The sequence below is a fragment of the Lissotriton vulgaris genome, chromosome 12, assembly GCF_964263255.1.
Source record: "Lissotriton vulgaris chromosome 12, aLisVul1.2, whole genome shotgun sequence".
Classification (NCBI taxonomy): Eukaryota; Metazoa; Chordata; class Amphibia; order Caudata; family Salamandridae; genus Lissotriton; species Lissotriton vulgaris.
The window spans coordinates 636130176-636150633 of record NC_141700.1 but is presented as its reverse complement, the minus strand read 5'-3'; positions in this window follow the sequence as shown (position 1 = coordinate 636150633).

The window sequence follows — 20458 nt, the reverse complement described above, 5'->3', positions numbered from 1 at the left end:
CGGTAAGTAAAGTGTAAACTGCAAAAGGAATCGTCTCTATCGCTCTTGCGTTGCGCGATGATAGAGACCGGCACGATAGTCACTTAGCAACGTTGCGCGATCACTTAGCAACGTTGCGCGATGACGTAGGGCGTCGCGTTGATCAGCGCTGTTTAGAATTCTATGCGCGAACCCTTGCACACGTACGCTGGCAGTGCTCGCGAGTGACAAAGACGCCACAGTTAAATAAGTAAGAAAAGACCTTAAATTCCTTTTTTCTTTTGAAACGAGTCTTCCGCTTCCCTTGAACAGCATAAATCCAAAGCTGACATGTGAAATCTTGAAGCGCTGGACGATTTCAGTGAAAAACCAGGATAAGAAGGAAACGGAATAGTAATCCTTTTTTTTTTTTCCTCTTCAGAGTCCTCTTAACGTAGGTAGTGAAATCCCACCGTCGTCGCCAGTGTAGGAAAGTCGGAAATGATACCAGATGCTCGAAGTAGTTGACGAAGTTTATTTGGATGCTCATGCCTTAAGATCCCAGCTCGTAATGAGCAAAACAGATGACAGCCATAACTGTCTACATTCTACTTATTTAAACAATAACAAAGTTCCCACAACATGAGCTTGTCACGAGCAGCCAGACACACCTGAACGCTCGTGACAGCTCGTGTAAGCAAATGTACGTTCCCAACAGTCTTGATGGGAGCCAAATGCACTTTAGGAACTCCAGAGAGGACTGCATTCCCGTAGTCCAGTCATGACAGTACCAGAGATTGGGTGGCCTGTTTGAGATCACTGGGCGGAATTAAGGGTTTTATTTTGTTCAGTAGCCTGAGGTTAAGGAAAGCACTTTTGGCCGAATTCTTAATGTCTCCTCATGTTCTGTTTTGGGTCTAGAGTGATGCCTTGAGATTTGACAGAGTCTGCTAGAGTGAGATTCCCGTTGAGCACATCAATGGCTTTTAACCATTCTGCAATTTGGGGGTTATCTTCCTTACTCGAGATGAGGAGTGTCTCCGTCTTATCGGGATTAAGCTTTAAGGTGGTTGCATGTCAGCCAGTGTTGGATATCTCTCAGTACATCATTGAGTCTTTGAATGTCTTTGAGAGAGGTAGTTTCCAGATAGATCTGGGTATCATCAGCGTAGACATTGAAGCGGATGTTGGCTTTCCTAAGTAGTTTGGAGAGTGGTTCCATGTATATGTTAAAGAGTTGCGGTGATAGCACCGATCCTTAAAGGACACCTTTATTGACTTGTTGGAGGTCGGAAGTGAAGTTTTTAATTTTTCTTTTTTGTGTGCGATAGTGTAGAAAGGAGGAGAACCATTTGAGGACTACCTCGCCAAGACCAGCTCTTTCTTGGAGGCCCCTTATAAGGAGTTTGTGGTCTACAGTGTCAAAGGCTGCAGAGAGGTCAAGGAGAATGAGGAGGCAGCATTGGTCAGAGTCTAGTGATCCGTTGATATCATCGATGATGTTGAGGATCACGGTTTTTGTGCTACAGCCTTTCTGAAGCCAGACTGATGGGGGTCCAGGAGGTTGATGTTGTCCAGGTGTTGGGTTAGTTGATGTAATACACATCTTTCTAGGGTTTTAGAAAGAAGGGGGAGGTTCGACACAGGTCTAAAGTTGTTCAGATCCGTAGCATCTAGGCCGGGGTTTTTCAACAGGGGTGTAACTTGACCCATTTTAAGGCAGTCTGGAACGACTCCGTTTTTCAGGGAGCTGTTTATGATTGTGCTCCAGAGGGGAGCTAAGGCGTGTTTCAGTTTTTTGGTCAGTAGGTGAGGAATGAGATCTAGGACATGCGCTGAGGGTTTGAAGGTGGAGATCAGCCTGACTATCTCTGTTTCCTGAATGGGGTGGAAACTTATCCAGGAATTGGAGGAGGTACCAGGAGAACGATCAATCGATCCAGCCACAATGCTCTTCGTGGGGTGCGTGTTGTTAATATCCAGTGAAAGTTCGATTTTCGTGATCTTATCATTGAAGAAGTTGGCGAAGTTACCGCTTCATTCTTGGGATGCCTGTATAGAGAAGGACACGAGATTGGAGGTCTGTTGTCTAATAATGCTATAGAGCTCCTTGGGTCTGTTGTTGGCACTGTCCAGCGCCGAATGGAAAAAGCTGGATTTCTTGTTTTTGATGTGATTTTGTACTTCCTACGGGCTGATTTGAGTTGATCGCGGAGGATGGAGGTAGGATTATTTCTCCACTTTCTTTCTTTGGCTCTTAGTTCTCTCCTTTCAGAGTTGAGGTCAGAGTTGAACCAAGATCTGGATGGAGTGCCTCAGCTCTTTTTCAGCTTTAGGGAAGCTAGTTGGTCAAGCATGGACATTAGGTTTGCGTTGTAGCACTCAGTGCGTTCATTTGTGGAGAGGTGGTCATTGGTGTCAGGAAAAAGTGAGCTTATCCGTTCTTTAAGGATTCCCACAGGAACCTGGGAGAAGTTTCTCAACCGTTTGGGGGGGGGGTCTTGCATAGGTGTTTGAAAGAGAGTTAGTTGATTGATATGAAATAAGATCATGTGGTGATCTGACTAGTCAACGGGGAGTATGTAATTGATTGTGATTGTGTTTCTTTGAGTGATGATGGCATTCAGGGTGGCTCCTTTGTAGTGCGTCTCCCCTGTGCATTACTGGATTACATTTTTGTCACCTAGGAAACTAGATAGCGATTGTGGACAATGCATTGTAATTAATTGTGTTGTAAAGCCCTGAGCTGTAAAAGATTTTGTGGAGTAAAAAATGGGGGATAATGGCACACTTTGTAAATGCAAGCGGAGTAAAGTGTTGTATTTGTAAATTTTACCCCACCACTATCCAAAACTTTCCCTTCTGTAGCACTCACTGGAGTTGGAATAGTAATTTTTACCCCTCCCGCTGTCCAACACTTTCCCAAGTGTTGCACTCATTCGAGTGGGAATAATAATTTTTACCCCTCTGCTATCCAACACTTTCCCTACTTTTGCAATTATTGGAGTGGGAATAGTACATTTAATCTCTCTGCAATCTAACAATTTCTCTACTGTTGCACTCACTGGAGTGGGAATAGTAATTTTTACCCCTCCGCTATCCAACACTTTTCCTACTGTTGCACTCATTGGATGGGTAATAGTAAATTTTACCCCTCCACTATGAAACACTTTCCCTACTGTTACACTTATTGGAGTGGGAATAGTATTTTTTACCCCTCCACTATCCAACACTTTCCCTACTGTTGCACTCACTGGAGTGGGAATAGTAATGTTTACCCCTTCCCTATATAAGAACTTCCCTACTGTTGCACTGACTGGAGTGGGAATAGTAAATTATATCCCTCCGCTATCCAACACTTTCCCTACTGTTGCACTCACTTTAGTGGGAATAGTAATTTTTACCCCTCCATTATACAACACTTTCCCAAATGTTGTACTAATTGGAATGGTAATAGTAATTCTTACCCCTCTGCTATCCAACACATTCCCTAATGTTGCACTGACTGGAGTGGGAATAGTATGTTTTACCGCTCCGCTATCCAACATTTTCCTTACTGTTGCACTCATTGGAGTGGGAATAGTAATTTTTAACCATTCGCTATCCAACACTTTCCCTTCTGTTACCCTCACTGGAGAGGGAATAGTAATTTTTACCCCTCCGCTATCAAACACTTTCCCTATTGTTGCACTCACTGGAGTCGGATTAGAAATGTGTACCTCTCTGCTCCTGTTGTAGGTGAGGGTATATTCAGGGGTTAGGGTTGGACACTGGTAAAGGGAGGTAAAGATAAGGGTACATTTAGGGTTTAGGGGTGGGTAGTGGTAGCAGGAGGTAAAGTAAATTTTTGGGTTTTGGGGTGGCCAGTGGTAGTGGTATCGGGAGATAAGGGTAATTTTAGAGTTTAGAGGTGAGCAGTGGTAAAGTGAGATAAGGGTACATTTAGGGTTTAGGCATTGGTAGAGGTGGTGAAGAGAGGTAAGGGTACATTCAGGGCTTATGAGTGAGCATTGGTAAAGGGAGGTAAGGGTAATTTTAAGGTTCAATGCAGTGGTAAATCTAAGTCTAATTTTTTTAAAATAGTTTAATGTTTTAATTTATAATACAATGTTTTTTTAATAGATTTTATGTTATTGGTATATATATATGTATAGAGAATATTGTAAATAGAGTTAACAATTACATATTTTGCCTGATACTAGATCAATACCAGTCAAATGATGTTATTCTTGTGCTAAAATATATTCCTTTCGTGTACATGTAACATATGTTGTTTTAAACTGCACTACATGACCCATAATGCTGCATTAAGGCCACATGGGAATACATAAAAGTGCAATAGAGAAAGGACTCACTGAACGTGAGCAAGGCCGTGGAGGCTGAAACGCGTTGGTTTGAGCTTCAGCAAATAAATATATTTTTGAACATTTAAACCCTTATGAGCGCAGCGTCTTTGGTGAATGGAAGTGCAACTTTGGGGCCAGGATCCGGCCCGTACGCAGAGCACCCGCTGAGAGTGTGCGTCGGTAATTGGGATCAATTTGTTTGCAATTTTGAAAACAAACCCGACTGCACCCGAGAGAACGCGCCATCACGGCAACGAGAAGAAAGTCTCACCCGATGCATTGAGCACCGCAGGGCGGAGCCGGAGGACGCCGTCCATGCGGGAGACTCCGCAGAGGTGAGTGGCATTCGTTTGTAAACAGCGTTCTGTTTCAAAGCAACCATTGTTTACCGTGGACTGATTTAGCCGAGCGCGTATACATTATGGCCGGCATATTCCCGGTAGACAGGCAAGAAGGGAGGAACCATTGATTCAAATAGTGTTTTAATGCGAAAAAATACACGAAGCTTAAAGGTGTTCTTTTAAAGAGGCACATGATCATGGAAGCACGCAAAGGCAAACAGCTGCAACATTGTTTCAAACTATACAGGGAGCTGTGAATACAAACACGGAGGAATCAGGTGCCTCAGTCGCAACTGACTTAACAATTAAACAGCACTTTAACAAAATGGAAAAACTGCATAGAAAGGAGATAAACAAAAGCTGGGAGATATTGGCTTTAGAAAATTATATAGACGTGAAAAGAGTCCCAAGGGGACTGCAGATTTTTACTATGCCAACACATCCTGACACTAAGATTGAACTATTGGAAGAGTGTTATGTTATGTTAACCCTTTGTTAAAGCGCAAACAGCTGCCCCAGCAACGGAGCGTCCCGGCGCTGACCTAACCAGTACCTGAGGGGCTGAGGGGTGGGGGGATAACCAACAGAAGACTAGATGACGGAAAAGAGGTAAGTTTTGAGTTCCTTTCGAAAGGCAGTCAAGTTGGTTAGGGTGCGGATATGTAGAGGCAGGGAGTTCCAGAGTCTTGCCCCAAAGACTTTGAAGGAACGGCCGCCCATTCTACAAAGCCTAGTTCGGGAGACCGTCACAAGGTGTTGTCCCAGTGAGCGTAGGGTGCGCTGGGGAGTGTAGGGTACAAGGAGCGGGCGTAGGAGTTCAGGGCCGTCTGAGTTAAGAATTTTGAATGCAGTGGTAAGGGTTTTGAAATGAATTCGGGATTCAATTGGCAGCCAGTGCAAATTACGGATGGTGGCTCTGGCAAAGCACCTGCGTGGAAGGCCAACCACAGCTCTGGCGGCCGAGTTATGAATACGTTGCAGCCGTGCTAGTTCTGCTTTATTTGCCCCTAAGAATAGAACATTGGCATAGTCCAGCCGGGCAAGGATCATGGATTGGATGATAAGTTGGCGGGTTCTGGAGTCGAAGAAACCGAGTATCGGGCTAAGACTCCTCAATAGACCCACACACGTAGCTGCCACTTTCTTTGTGTGGGACTGAAAGTTGAGTGAGGAGTCCAGCCAGACACCTAGGTTCTTCACAACATTTTTTGGCACGGGGGTGGGGCCAAGCAAAGAGGGCCACCAATGATCACTCCAGTGGCTAGGGGTTTTGCCAAGGAGAAGCACCTCCGTTTTCCCGGTGTTCAGCTGAAGGCAGTTGCGCGTCATCCACTGTGCAACTGCCGCTAGGCCATCCCTGATTTTAGTAGCCGAAGTTGAAGGGCCTTCAGAGAGTGTGATGACCAGCTGTGTGTCGTCGGCGTACGACACCAGCGTAAGGTCCCACTCTTTTGCCACTACTGCAAGAGGCTGGACGTACAAATTAAAAAGAGATGGGCTTAGCGCCGAGCCCTGGGGAACTCCCTGTTCGATGGAATGGGGTTGGGAGATGTATGGTGGGGCTGAAACTCGAAAGGACCTGTCCTTTAGAAAGGACAGGAACCATTCAAGGGCGAGTTCATCGATCCCTATGGCCTCAAGTCGTTTCAGCAGGATATTGTGTGAGACCGTGTCAAAGGCCGCGCTGAGATCCAGCAGGATCAGCGCGGCACTTTGACCAGCGTCCAGGACACCCCGAAGGTGTTCAGTGGTGGTCAGCAGGGCCGACTCGGTGCTGTGACTTGGCCTGAAGCCATTTTGGGAGGGGTCCAGGACGTGGTTTTGCAGCATGTGATGGGATAGCACTTTGTTTACATGGGCTTCAGCCAGCTTAGACGTCCAAGGGAGCAGCGAGATGGGTCTGAAGTTTTCTGGCTTTGTGGGTTCTAATGTGGGTTTTTTAATAATAGGGGAAACCCATGCTGATTTGGGAGTGGGCGGAGAACAATGCGCAATGCTCACTGAATATGATGAGAATTCTGATAAAACATGCAAAGGTTGACGTGATGGAATTGACAAAACATTTGGAGGAAATGGAGGCAAAAACTCAGGAATACACTAATCATGATGAAATAAGTAAACTGCAGAAAGATATGGATATACGAAGCAGAAATCCAGGAAGGCAAAAAACGTAAATTTATAATGGATTAACAGGACTATAGATATGGAAGGATCCTCATCTTTGCAAAGCATTTTGAAACACTGAAGAGAAATTACCCGATACAAGCATCCAAAACAGCTGACCTAAGTGAAGGAGAGCAAAGTGGAAGAACAGTAACTGGGCCGAAAAACAATTTTTTAGAGAGATGCGACTAATGCTCGTGGACCAGTCTCTGTCACGAGGAAGAGGCCGTGGAAGAAATGGGAACCGGGGACGGGGAAGAGGAGAGAATGCGTCACCAGCAGCAGAAAAACCCGACGTGCCAAATGAAAGAAGACAATATCTTCTACGCAACCGCAAGTGAATGATGTGAACCTGATTGTAAATTTATCTAAACACATTTTAACACCTGAAGAACAATCAGTACTAAATAAAGGCTTATCTTTTTGCCCAGAAAACCACTATGATCACACACAGGTGAGAATAGACCTGTACAAATACATACGCAAACTAAAACTTGAAAAAGTACATGCCTGCAAGAAATGGAAAGTAAATACAACTACACAAGTGGAGCTTAACAATACCACACAAACAACTGAACCTATGATTAGTATAGACCAAGTACCAGATTTAAAGAACATCTTTGACCTCCTATATGATCTTGATGAATGTGACATGACGGAAAACCAGATCCTCACAGAGTTATCAATTGAAACAGACAAACGAGTGGACAGTGGCCTACGGAGAAAATCAAGATACTGTCCTGTCCTACCCCCTGGTAATCGTTTTGATCAATTCAGTGAAGCCATAGTGGAGGAATTGGAAAAAATATCAAACATAAGAAATGAAGGTAAAAGAGATAATCTAAGCAAAAAGGAACATGATGCCATCAAAAATCTCAGAGAGAATAAAGAACTAACAATTAAACCCGCCGATAAAGGTGGAAACACGGTACTCATGAACACTCAAGACTACTTGTCTGAAGAATACAGACAACTGAATGATACCACAAACTATGGCAGACTTACTAACAATCCGATCAACCAAATGACTTTGGATTTACAAGAGAAACTAATAAAATGGTGGAATGAAAATTTGATAAGTGAGGAGGAAATTAAATTTCTCATGAATGAATTTCCGGGCACCCTGACCATTTATTTCCTGCCTAAAATACACAAAACCCTAAACCAACCTCGAGGCAGACCAATTGTTTCGTCTTGTAACTCAATATATGAGAACATCTCTGAATGTGTCGACCAATTTCTTGCACCCATAGCTAGAAGAATGAGTTCATACATTAGAGACACTGGAGATTTTCTACGCATCCTAAATGGAATAGTCTGGAGCAGGCAATACCTAATAGTAACTATAGATGCAGTCTCCCTATATACCTCGATACGACATGAAATAGATTTAGAGGCGTGCAACTATTTTTTGAAGCAAAGGAAGGTGTCAGAAATGAAGCACACACAGATGCTCCTTGTGATGATAGAAATGTGTTTATCAAATACCATCTTCTGCTTCAATAAGGAACTGTTCAAACAACTCTGCGGAACTGCCATGGGCATCTCATTTTCTGTAAATTATGCAAACATAACGATGGGGTGGTTGGAGAAGACAGTCGCCTGGGATGTGGAAAATCAGGAAGATCTGGACAGAATCATACTGTGGGTTCATTATATTGATGACTTGTTTCTAATATGTAATGGAAGTGAAAAAGAGTTCCAAGAATACTATACTAAATTGACCAACAACCGAGTGGGGATGTCCTTTACATACACCATGAGTAAAACTGAAATTCCCTTCCCAGATACACTCATATTTATCAAAGATGAGCAAATACAATCGTCGCTGTACAGAAAAGAGACGGCGACTAACAGCATCCTACATGGGACTAGTTTCCACCCTAAACCCCTCCTGAACAGTATTCCGTATGGGGAATTCATGCGGATGAAGAGTAACTGTTCACAATCAGATGACACAGAGAGAAAAATCCAGGACACCGTAACAAGACTGAAACAAAGAGGATACAGTGATAATATCCTCCAGAAGAACAAAAGAAGAATTGATCATGTAACAAGAGTGGAGACAGTGGCACCCAGGTCAAACGAAATCTGAATGAGGAACAACCAATACCGAGATTTGTAACTACCTTCAGTAAAGAAAGTGGCCTAATAATGAGTAAAATTAGGAAATACTGGCATCTGTTTGCAAAGGACCCTGACATAGGGAAACCTATTGGCGCAAAACCAACGGTAACATATAGAAAAACGAATTCCCTGAAGGACATGCTAGTAAATAGCCATTTCAAACGAAAAGAGGAAACTAACTGGCTAGTGGATCAACAGAATGGCTTCACAAAATGTAATTCGTACTAGGCCTGCAAAATCGGAAGAAATGTAAAGACAATCACAGAAACGAATGGGAATACAATAACAGTGAAACAAAGAATCACGTGCACCACACAGTACGTAATTTCTATCATTGAGTGTAACTGCGGCCAAAAATACATCAGAAGTACCACCTGCCCCTTAAAAAAGAGGATCCTGGAGCACATTCGGGCTGTTAAAAATAAGGACAGTGCATATGCAACAGCCAAACATATGATCGTAGGCCAAAATGGAGATTGGCGGGTCATGTGCTACTATGGAATTTTTTTTTTTTTTAAGAGAGAAGAAGAAACTTTATTGTATAGTTAATTAAAACCATTACAAAAATACAGATATGATAATATACTAAAAACACACTGATGTGAGAATAATAAAATTTAGAATTGGTAATAAAAACAAGTGTCTTTCTAGAGTAAAGAATAACAATTTCCATGTTCAAGATTTTGCCTATAATCTTTGTTTTTTCTCAAAATGTTCGATAAATTTGATTGATCTACAAATAAATTGGGGGTCTGTGGTGCATAATGTTTTTATAATCGCAGATCTACAGGTACGTGTTCCAAACTGGTTGAACTTGGCTTTCAACCAATTCCGACGTTCCTCTATGAGAGCCGGGCAGATGCAAATTAGGTGGATAAAGTCTTGCCTTGCTGCACCGCATAGACCACACCCTTCACTTTCTTGGGGCTTCCACTTAGGACGCTCGGCGTTGGTTGGCAAACTACCCAGCCTTATATTAAGATATTTATGTTTGATATAAGGCGAGAAGGTCAGGTCCAGGTAGTGTGCCGGCACTAGTTTTTTGTATGATTGGATAGTCATCCAGGCATGTGACCTGAGACTGAAAGCTATTTTGTCATCCAACAATGAGTGTTTGATGGCTGCCTTCCTGACCACCTGTTTGAATAAAGGTACTTGGAGCTTGGTTTCCCAGAGTTCAATCAGGTTTGTTGTTTCCAATGAAGTTTTGAGGTACTTGGCGTAATTTGAGTTTGGACATTTGATGATGGTTTCCCACATAGCACGATAGATCATGATCTCTTGGTGCATCCAGACATTATACCAGAATTTTATGGTCTCATACTTCCTCAGTAGCATTGATACCATCATGCTTGATGAACGAGAGGGAAATAGAACTAAGAAGTTACGCCAATTAGAATCCCGGTACATTAATAGGTTGAAAACTAAGACCCCCAGGGGGATGAACTTTGATGAAGAACTGTCAGTACATCTGTTATTAGAACTGAATCGATCTAATTCATGATCAGGACTGTCTACTTCAAAACCAGTACAATATATGAACTTGGGCATTAGCCTTGGGAAACAGCGGAATCTCTTATCTTTTATTATTATTTTTACTACTCTTCCTATCTAGTCACCTCCCCTCTTCCTTTTCTCCTCTCTCTTCCCCTCTCACTTCTCTCTCTCTTTATTATCTCCTCTTCTTCCCTACTTATTATTTTTCGCTTTTTTCTTTTTCTTTTCTCCTTTTCTCCGTTGTTGTATTATCTTTGGAAGATCTAGTAGGAGGTATTATGAGGAAGAATTGATAGCACAGTGAGCAATTGTATGGAGCAAATTTATGTTGAAAATCTGTTATGATTGGAGATTTCTTATGACTGACGCACAGAAGGGTACTAGTCCCATGTACACAGTTGCATTTTTCTCCACTGTCCGATTGCATACCCGTCTTATGTTTTCTACTCTCTCCCTCTCTACTCTTTTAATAACTAAAATACCCTTTCTTCGATTTCCCCTCACCCTTTTCCTTCTTCTTTCCTCTTCCTTTTTTATATTTCCTTCTTGACTTTGGAATTAGAGCCATAATGTCGGATAGATTGAATGCACTTATATTGATATTAATCAATAATTGAATGACCATCAGACCTGCGCATGGGGAAAAACTCTTGCTTATTATCAAATGAAGCGGCTTCCTTAGAACAATAGGCATATTATCCCCCCTTTTTTCCATCTTTTCTTTTCCCTGCCCCCCTTTTTCTTCCCCCACCCCCATTTTTCCCTCCTCTGCACTTCTTCTACACCCTTTCATTCTTTCCCCCCCCTTTCCTATATGTGCTCTGTCCTCAAGTCACTCCCTCTCATTGTTTTCGATGACTGCCGCTAAGAGATTTTTTGTGCAAGATTTTTTGTGTACTATACATCTTAAGAGAATATTGTAAATAGAGTTCACAATTACATATTTTGCCTGATACTAGATCAACACCAGTCAAATGATGTTATTAGACCGCGATCAAGGCCGTGGAGGCTAAAACACGTTGGTTGAGCTTCAGCAAATAAATATATTTTTGAACATTTAAACCCTTATGAGTGCCGCATCTTTGGTGAATGAAAGTGCAACTTTGGGGCCAGGATCCGGCCCGTACGCAGAGCACCCGCTGATAGTGTGCATCGGGGTAATTGGGATCACTTTGTTCGATATATATATATATATATATATATATATATATATATATATATATATATATATATATATATATATATATATATATATATATATATGGGCTGGTGGGAGGAGCGCGGTCTCATCAACAACCCAGGATTTCAAAAGGTTCAATACTGGAAACGGTTTATTGATGACGTGTTTTGTATTTGGGAGGGGGATGAGGAAAGCGCTCATGTATTTGTTGATGCTCTAAATCAGAACAATGATAACCTGTTCTTTACGGCCCACATCAGCAAAGAGCAAGCAGATTTCCTAGATGTGCATGTTACCATTGCTAGCAATACTGTTACCACATCGTTATACCGTAAACCTACGGCTGGTAACAGTATATTACACGCTAGTAGTAAACATCCCCAACACGTAATCACCAATATTCCATATGGGGAGTTGCTGAGAGTCAAGAGGATCAGTAGCACTCCGGAAACCTTTGAACATGAGGCACAAATAACGATAAATAGATTGAAAGCTAGGGGCTACAAAGACAAGGTTTTAAATAGTGCCCTTAGGCGGTGTCGAGCAAAGCCTAGGGAGTCACTCCTGACATCCGAAACTGCAGAACTGGAGTCAGACAACCCTGCTCCTCGACTCATTTTGGCATTCAGCAAACAAGAGAGACAGATAAGGTCTATTGTGAGGAAGCACTGGCCTATTCTTCAAACTGATGGTGTCCTGGGTGATATCATCTTCCAGTGCCCCCACTATAACTTATAAAAGAGCACCAAGTATGCACAACTGTCTAGTTAAAAACAGTCCAGAACTAGGTAATGGCAGTGCCTGGCTGAAACAAAGGGGTTTCTTTAAATGTTCCTCCTGTAGGGCTTGTAAATTCGGTGTAAATACGTCACATTACTTTACACCTTTCAGTCCTATGAGGAAAGCTATCCGAGGATACTTTAACTGTCACAGTGAGTATGCAATATATGTCCTGACGTGCACCTGTGGCCTACGCTATGTGGGCAGTACCAAGCTACAGGTGCACGCCAGGATCTTGCAACACCTGCGTGCAATAGTAAATAGTGACAGTACCTACCCAGTAGCACGTCATTTCAAATCCACACATAACAATGATCTGTCCAACTTAACATACTATGTTATTGATGTGGTAGCGCCCCTCGTTCGAGGTGGCGACAGAGAAAGACTGCTGCGTAAAAAGGAAACCGAATATATCATTGAACTAGACAGTAAATACCCGAATGGGTTGAACACCACTGAAGACTTACACCATCTGTTGTAGTCCTTTTTATCCCAATATTCACATATGGTTTTTTCCATATTTTTCTTTTCAAGGTCTTTCTGAAATTAACAGCTGATACCGGATGGCGCCGACAAGGCACCGTGTGGGAGTCCAGTCAGGATTCTTTGATCGTACAGATCTTGATGTACATTTGCTCTATGTAAATAGTTATCTCTCTATCCACTCAAAGTAGAAATTGGTGATTTATAAATTGTATGTCTACCAATAATCTGTTTTTAGCTCACAATTTTTCACTTTCACGTTAGTCTGTAGTAGTATATATCACTAGTGAGTTTTCTAATATAAGTGTTGGCACGCGTAATGTGCATATACATATGGTAGTTGTGAATTATAGATATTATCATGAACCATATTCTGGTATAGGTCCTTATGATTATAAATTCGATATGGAAGGTCATTATTGTGTATGCAAAATATGTGGATTTGTATATAGAAACAGAGTTTGTATTTATGTAAATATAGATAGATATATAGTAGTATTTATATATATTTTTTCATACATTTTTGTAATATTGTATATAGATAGTATATTTTTCTAGGTGTACATATATTGATTTGACCAAATTGACAAACTTCCATATAGGACCCTTACATATATATTTTTATACAGGGCCATTATGTATCATGTTAGGATATATGCATTCATGCAGATATTATTGTTATCAGTGCCATTACCACTGTTGTTTACATTGTAAATATAGGTGTGCACGTAGTTTACAATATAATACGTGTTTTTTCTATGTCTACACCTTGTGACTCACGAAAATGGGTGGAGCATCACTAGAAAAAAATGGTTTAAATTTGTAGCTGACCTGGTGCGCGGTGTGTGACCAAGGGCACTAGTTGCTCGAAACGCGTAACCAGAGAGGTTTTCAATAAAATCTCCTTTACTGCAGCCATTGGGTCCGTGTCTTCGTTTTCCACAGGAGGAGTGTGGTGTTCTTGAAGACTGTTTCGTTCATATATATATATATATATATATATACTGGCAATTTAGTGGGATACTCCGTTCCAGTGGTGCTGACACCACCCTGCTAGGGTTGGTGGCCCCCTTTCATGGACAAATGGGGATGGATGTTAGTTTTGGGGGCATGACCCGCTCATCTCTGTTGAAGATAGATGGATCGCCCTGAAGTAAATGCATTCAGAGGAGAGCAAGGCAGGCAAGAGGGGTATTCACTCCACCTGTTGCTGGCTTGAGATGGACACGTTTTTGCAAAGACATTAGTTTGTTGTGACAGCTATTGGGCAAAGCACCTGGGAAGAAGAAATATATCAAAATACGAACTGTGAATATGTGCACTTGCAAATTCCAGAAAGGAACTTTACTATCTTCCATGGTGCTTTCTGGGACATTGAGATATTCGGACTATGAAAATCAAACAGTCCGCCTTTAAATGTAGTCACCTGACACCACAGACTTCCTACCAATGATTAAGGCTGTTATATATGCATAAACGCGTCTGGATAAGAAGTGCTGCCACATGTTATTGATTAAAGCATGTTTCATCTTTGAAGTCGGGCCTCGGCTTATTTTCTCTGTGCTGCAGGCAATTTAGCGGGATACTGTGTTCATGTGGTGCTGAGGCCACCTTGCTAGGGTTGAGGGCCTCCTTTCACAGAGAAATGGCGATGGATGCTTATTTTGGGGGCATGACCCGCTCACCTCTGTTGAAGATAGATAGATGGACGTGAAGATGGGGCCATGGGTGTGGCCGGCGGTGTGCATGTGGTTAGTGACAATCTGTTTGAGGCAAAGGTTGTTCATGGAGTCTAGCAGGGTGGCCAAGTCGGTTTCTGAGTGGTCCTTATGGTGGAAGTTGGTAAGCTTAATGGGGTCCTTGTGGATGATGGCAATTCCTCCTCCGGGTCTGACTGGCCTTTCCCTGTTGGTCCGTTTGTAGTTGGCTTGAGTGGCAGTGGCTATGTTGGGGGCTTAGTACTTCTTGAACCAGGTCTCTGTGAGGAACACTACATTGGGCTTGTGGTGGTGATGGTGTTCCAGAGTTCAATGGTGAGTTTGGTCAGGGAGCAGATGTTTAGTAGCATGCATTATAGTTTGGGCAGGTGGTTGGTGGCTTCGTGGGGGCCCTTGGTTCCATGGAGTCACAGGTGAAATGACAGTGGCAGCAGTCAAAAGCGCTTTTGATGTCCATGGGTAAGCATGTGCAGCAGAGGGTGCTGCGCCGTCCTGGGTCCAATACTTGGAGAGTGGTGCTGGAGTAGCAGTGGGCCAGGGGTTCGGGGTGCAGTTGGGGAGTGGACAGGCGCAGACAAGGCTTGCTTTTGGCAGGCCGCTGGGGTGGCCGCACATCGCCCAGCATTAAGTAGCTGGGGGGGCAGGGTGGATCATGCAGTAGATGATTGATTATGCGGCAAATGCAACAAATCTATACTTATTCCAAAAACACCGCTACTGCACAGTCACATAATTCCATTGGCCCTGAATATATGTCTCTACAGATATAAAGTGCAACAATTACATATATTTACTCATAATTCTGTAGTATGCTGAAAGTTTTGTGCCGTCAAACTTTATATGCCAGTCTTTTCCATTAATCCAATACTTAATAGCTTTCCCAATTGATTAACTGCTGTAACATATATTTATTAACTAACTTGTGCAGGTGTGTTAGTCTTAATGTGGGTTTCATTGATGTTTTCTAGTTGGCAGTCATATGGGATTCTGCCTATAGTATTTGGCGAACCACAGGTATTACTAATACAATAATGCCTGTCCAACAAGTTACAGTTTTGTCAGTGTTACTATCTGCCTGCATGTACATTTTGGCTGTCTTTTTATATCTCTATCTTTAGATCTGCCTACCTATCAATCTGACTGTCTAAACCCCCACAACTCTTTATCTCTAGAAGTAATTGCTATATAACAATGCTCTGTGTATGTCACTGTGTGCAGCTGTCTCTCTTGGTATATTTCTGTTGGCACATACAATAGCTGCACACAAGCGCAGATGGAAAAGCCTTGCTTTTTAGGTTTCAGCTGCACGGTGATTGTGCAGTGCTTGCAAAATCACATATAACGAAAAACAAATATCTCAAAAGGGGCTTAGAGCCCACTCATTACTTACCATTAGTTTACTCCCATGCAGCTCTCATTTCCTTTATTCCTATTGGTCTGTACCTCTTCCTGCCTACAGCTTCTTCCCGGCTTCATGTCTTCACGTTGTGGAGCTTGGAACAAGTACTGCTTCAGGCGGCCAGTGTCCTTCTACTGGCTCTGCACTTGTAACATACTTTTTTACTTTCCAGCATCCATATTCTGTTCATTGCTTGCCCATCCCTACCACCACCTCACTTCCACAATGGCATGCCCCTGTGGTGGGCACGGACAGGGCCCTGAACGTGGTAAGTGGACCACAAGTAATTACACAGACACCACTGCTTGCATAGTGCTGGAAAGACCCAGAGCAGTCTTCCACCTCTTTATTTTATACCCCGGCGCGAGCCCGCCCCGGGGGTGTGGGGATGTGTGTATGTAACCGGCTACATTGTATAGAGAGGCCCGGATGGCTCTCTACATCCCTCCTTCAATTTAGTCTGGCCCTTCTGGCCGGGGCCATCAGGGTGATGTCCATGCAGAGTCTCTTAGTCTCTGGCTCGGGCCCGGATTGGGTCGCAGGTTGTACTGGCGACTTCTGACCGCCGGGGATGTCACAACCCAAGCCGGGGTTGTCTCCTCACTCTCGACCTGGGAGGCATGGCACGACTGGCTGGTGTTACGTGCGGTGTTTTGACTTGCCTCTCCGAATGGGCCTCCTCCGACTTGTCTATGTGGGAGTGAGCTTGAGAATGATCCTTCGACAGCCTGAGTGTAATCCTCTTCTGGCTCCTGACCATTGACGCTTGCGGGGGGGCCGGCCGGCCCTCCCGTCTTCTTGAAGCATGATACCTTTTGTGTCACCACTTGAGTGCCTCGCCGGACAGTGATCATGGTCCCCTGAATCTTGTCTACGGTCCACACCTCCGGCTCGTAAGGTGTTCGAAATTTCCAGCCTGGGTGTCGATCTCGGACCACCACAGTGTCTCCTTCTTGTAGGGTCGGTTGTTGGGCATGCCGGGCTTCACTCGCTTTCTGATTGGTGGTTCGTCTTCGAGCCTGGATGGCCTCGTCATCCCTGGTTTCCGGGGCCCATGTGCGGTCAGTCGGGATGCTGTCCCGAGGCGCCTTCTTGAACAGCATGTGCGCAGGGGCACATCTGGTGGTGCTATGTGGCGTCTGGCGATAGGCACCCAGAAACTGGTCCAGAGCTGCTTCAGGGTCTTCTCTGCTGTCTACCGCAATCCTTAGAGCTCTGTTGAGTGTCCTCATTAGTCTCTCTACTTCCCCGTTTGCCTGGGGCCAAAGCGGAGTGATTTTTCGGTGTCTGATCCTGAGGTTCTCAAGGTAGCTTTGAAATTCTCTTCCTTGGAAGGGAGGTCCATTGTCGGACTTAATTTCTTCCGGGAGCCCCATTGTGGCGAAGACGCGGTTCAGGGCTTCTTGACCTGGGAAAAAGCAATCGATGGAATCACCTCCACCACTGGAAACTTGGAAAAAGAATCCACCAGGACGAGCGTGTGTCGGCCATCCGGGAAGCTCCCAAAGTCGATGCTAAGGTGGGTCCACGGTGTCTGGGGGGCATCTTCCATTATAACCGGTGCTGGCGCTGGGTCTCCACCTGTGATGGTGCAGGCATGGCAGGAGCGTACCATCTCATCCACTATGCTGTCCATGGCTGGGAACCAGACCTTGCTCCTCAGATGTGCTTTAGTTTTGGCCATTCCCTGATGACCCGTATGTGCGATCGCCAACATCTGATGTTGAAGACTCTCTGGCACCACGATCAGATGCCCTCGAGTATGACCCCCTTGTCTCCCACGCTCAGCTCACTCCTGACTTGCCATAGTTGCTGCCGCAAATGGCTGACTTCCGGCCGCAGGCTCTGGGCTCCATCCAGGAAGTGCGCCCAGCGATTCCCCTCGAGAGCGTGCCTGACTCGGGATAGCGTCTCATCTTTGGCGGTGGCCTCACCTATCTCCTGCAGTGTCATTGTGTCAGGGCATGCGGCTTGCGATATCATGTGGACTAACTCCTCCACACCTGGCCCATCGGCAAGGGGGTGGGCCTGCTTCGTCACATCCGGATGCCGGGAGAGGTAATCGGCAGGGTTGTGCGCTCCCGGTCGGAACAGGATCTTAAAGTTGTACCCTTGTAGCTGAACTGCCCAGCGCTCTATCCGTGAGGGTGCAAGTCTGGACGATCCTGTAAACAGAGGCAACAGAGGTTTGTGGTCTGTCACCACATTGAACTCTTGTCCACATAGGTATAGGTGGAAGTGTTGACACACCCACTTTATCGCCAGGGCCTCGCGTTCAATCTGGGCATACCGGGTCTCGGTGTTGGTCAGGGCCTTACTTGCATAGGCGACTGGCTTCCATTCATCCATGCCATATTCCTGTAGGAGCACGGCTCCGAGGCCCACCGGGCTGTCATCCACGATCAGTTCTGTTTTGAGGCGCGGCTGGAAATATGCCATCACTGTCTTATCGAGAAGGCTTTCTTTAATGTCTTGGAATGCCTTATTTGCTGCACCGGTCCACTCCCACTTGTGATCTTGTCGAGTAAGCGCCCTCAGGGGTTCTGCCAGGGCCGCCAGGTTTGGGATGAAGCAGCCACAATAAGTGGCCATGCCGAGGAAGCTCCGCACTTCAGTGGGATTCCGCGGAGTGCTCGCGGTCCGGATTGCCTCTGCTTTCTTGGGGTCAACCTTCAACCGCTCTCTGGTGAATGTATACCCGAAGAAATCAATGGATTCTGGGTAGAACGAACATTTTGACCGATGCAAAGTCAAACCATGCTCCACCAGCCTTTGCAGCGTAGCTCTCAAATGGGTGTGATGTTCCTCGAGAGTGTTGGAGTAGATGAGTATATCGTCACTGAGGTTGATCACCCCGCTCAGCCCCGACAGCACCTTGCGTATGGCGTTCTGGAACACCTCCGCCACCGAGGATACTCCGAAGCTTAGCCTCCGATATCGTCGTAGCCCTACGTGGGTCGAGAAGGTGGTTATATAGCGGCTTTCCGGCTCCAGTTCGAGTCGATGGTATCCCGAATTGAGATCCAACTTTGAAAACCACTTTGCCCCGTTCAAGTCAGCGACGATGTCGTCCATGGTTGGGGTAATATGGCGTTCTCTCTTCACGGCTGCATTGGGGAGTCTCATATCGACGCGCAGCCTGATTGTGCCTGGTTGTTTGGGTTTGGGTGCCACCACCAGTGGAGATACCCAGGGGGTCGGACCTGACACCTTTTCTATTACTCCGAGATCTTCTAGCCTTTTGAGTTCAGCCTCTACCTGTGGTCGGAGGTTAAACGGTACCCGCCAGTGCCTGAGAGCGACTGGGCGGACTGAGGTGTCTATGTGTAGACGAAACTTCTTTCCTTTTAGTTTCCCCAGACCCTTGAACAGCGCTGGGAATTCTTGCAGCAAACTGTCCGCATGCGACTGATGTACTTGATTCGCAAAGAATACGAGTCCCAAGTCTTCTGCAGTGTGACAGCTTAGAAGAGTGCCTTTCATCCCTTTGCTGATGTGGAAACGAGCTTCTGTTGAATATTCACCGTTCACGATGGTGGTGCTGATTACTCCGCGCAGTGGCAGCGGGTCCGTGCCTCCATAAGTGTAGATGCGTGCGCTTGAGGGTGCAAGAGCGGGCTTAGGTGACATTTGTTCATATTGTTCCGAGTCCATGACGTTTACCGACGCCCCTGTGTCTATGAGTGCTCTCATCTCGGTGCCTTCCACGGAGACGGTGCACATAGGCGGTGGTCTCCTTTTCGTGGATATTCGGCTGACGTATGAGATGACGTATACTTCGTCGTCATCGTCGTCCTCATACCGTGGTCATCTTTCCTGGGCTTGGTTGTCGGGGGCGGACACTCTTGCTCTAGTGACAACTGTCGGACTCGCTGCGTTCATTGTCTGGGTCCATACCCTGCGCGGGATCTTGGTGCATTCGGCCTGTACCTCCCGCCTTGGCACACTGCCGCAAAGTGGTTCAGTCGGCCACACTTTAGGCATGTTTTCCCTTTTGCTCCGCATGTCGCAGTCGCTGGGTGGTCTTCACCGCAGTAGACACATCGTGTGCCCCAGACGGGCATCTGTCGTTAGCGATTGGACTGGGGCCTCCTTTGTATCGCATCTACCCTTTCCTCCTTGATCGGCGCCATTTTGGTCACTGCGGGAAGTGCCATCGGTGAGCGTAGGGCGATCTCCATTTCTTCGGCCCGCGCATCAGACAGCTCGTGCGAGCGGGCGAGAATCAGTATCTCATCGAGCGATATTCCCGGCTGTCCGAGGATGAGTTTTCTTAGCCACTTTGAGCGACACCCTACAATGATCTGATCTCTGATTTCTTCTCTTGGATTGAGAAAAGGGCAGGTGCTGGCCAGCCGGTGCAGCCTTGCATAGTACATGGCCACAGATTCGTACTCTGTCTGCCATGACCTTTTAAACTTGAACTTCTCAAAGTCGTTGTTGAGTTGGGGGTCGAAATGGGTGTT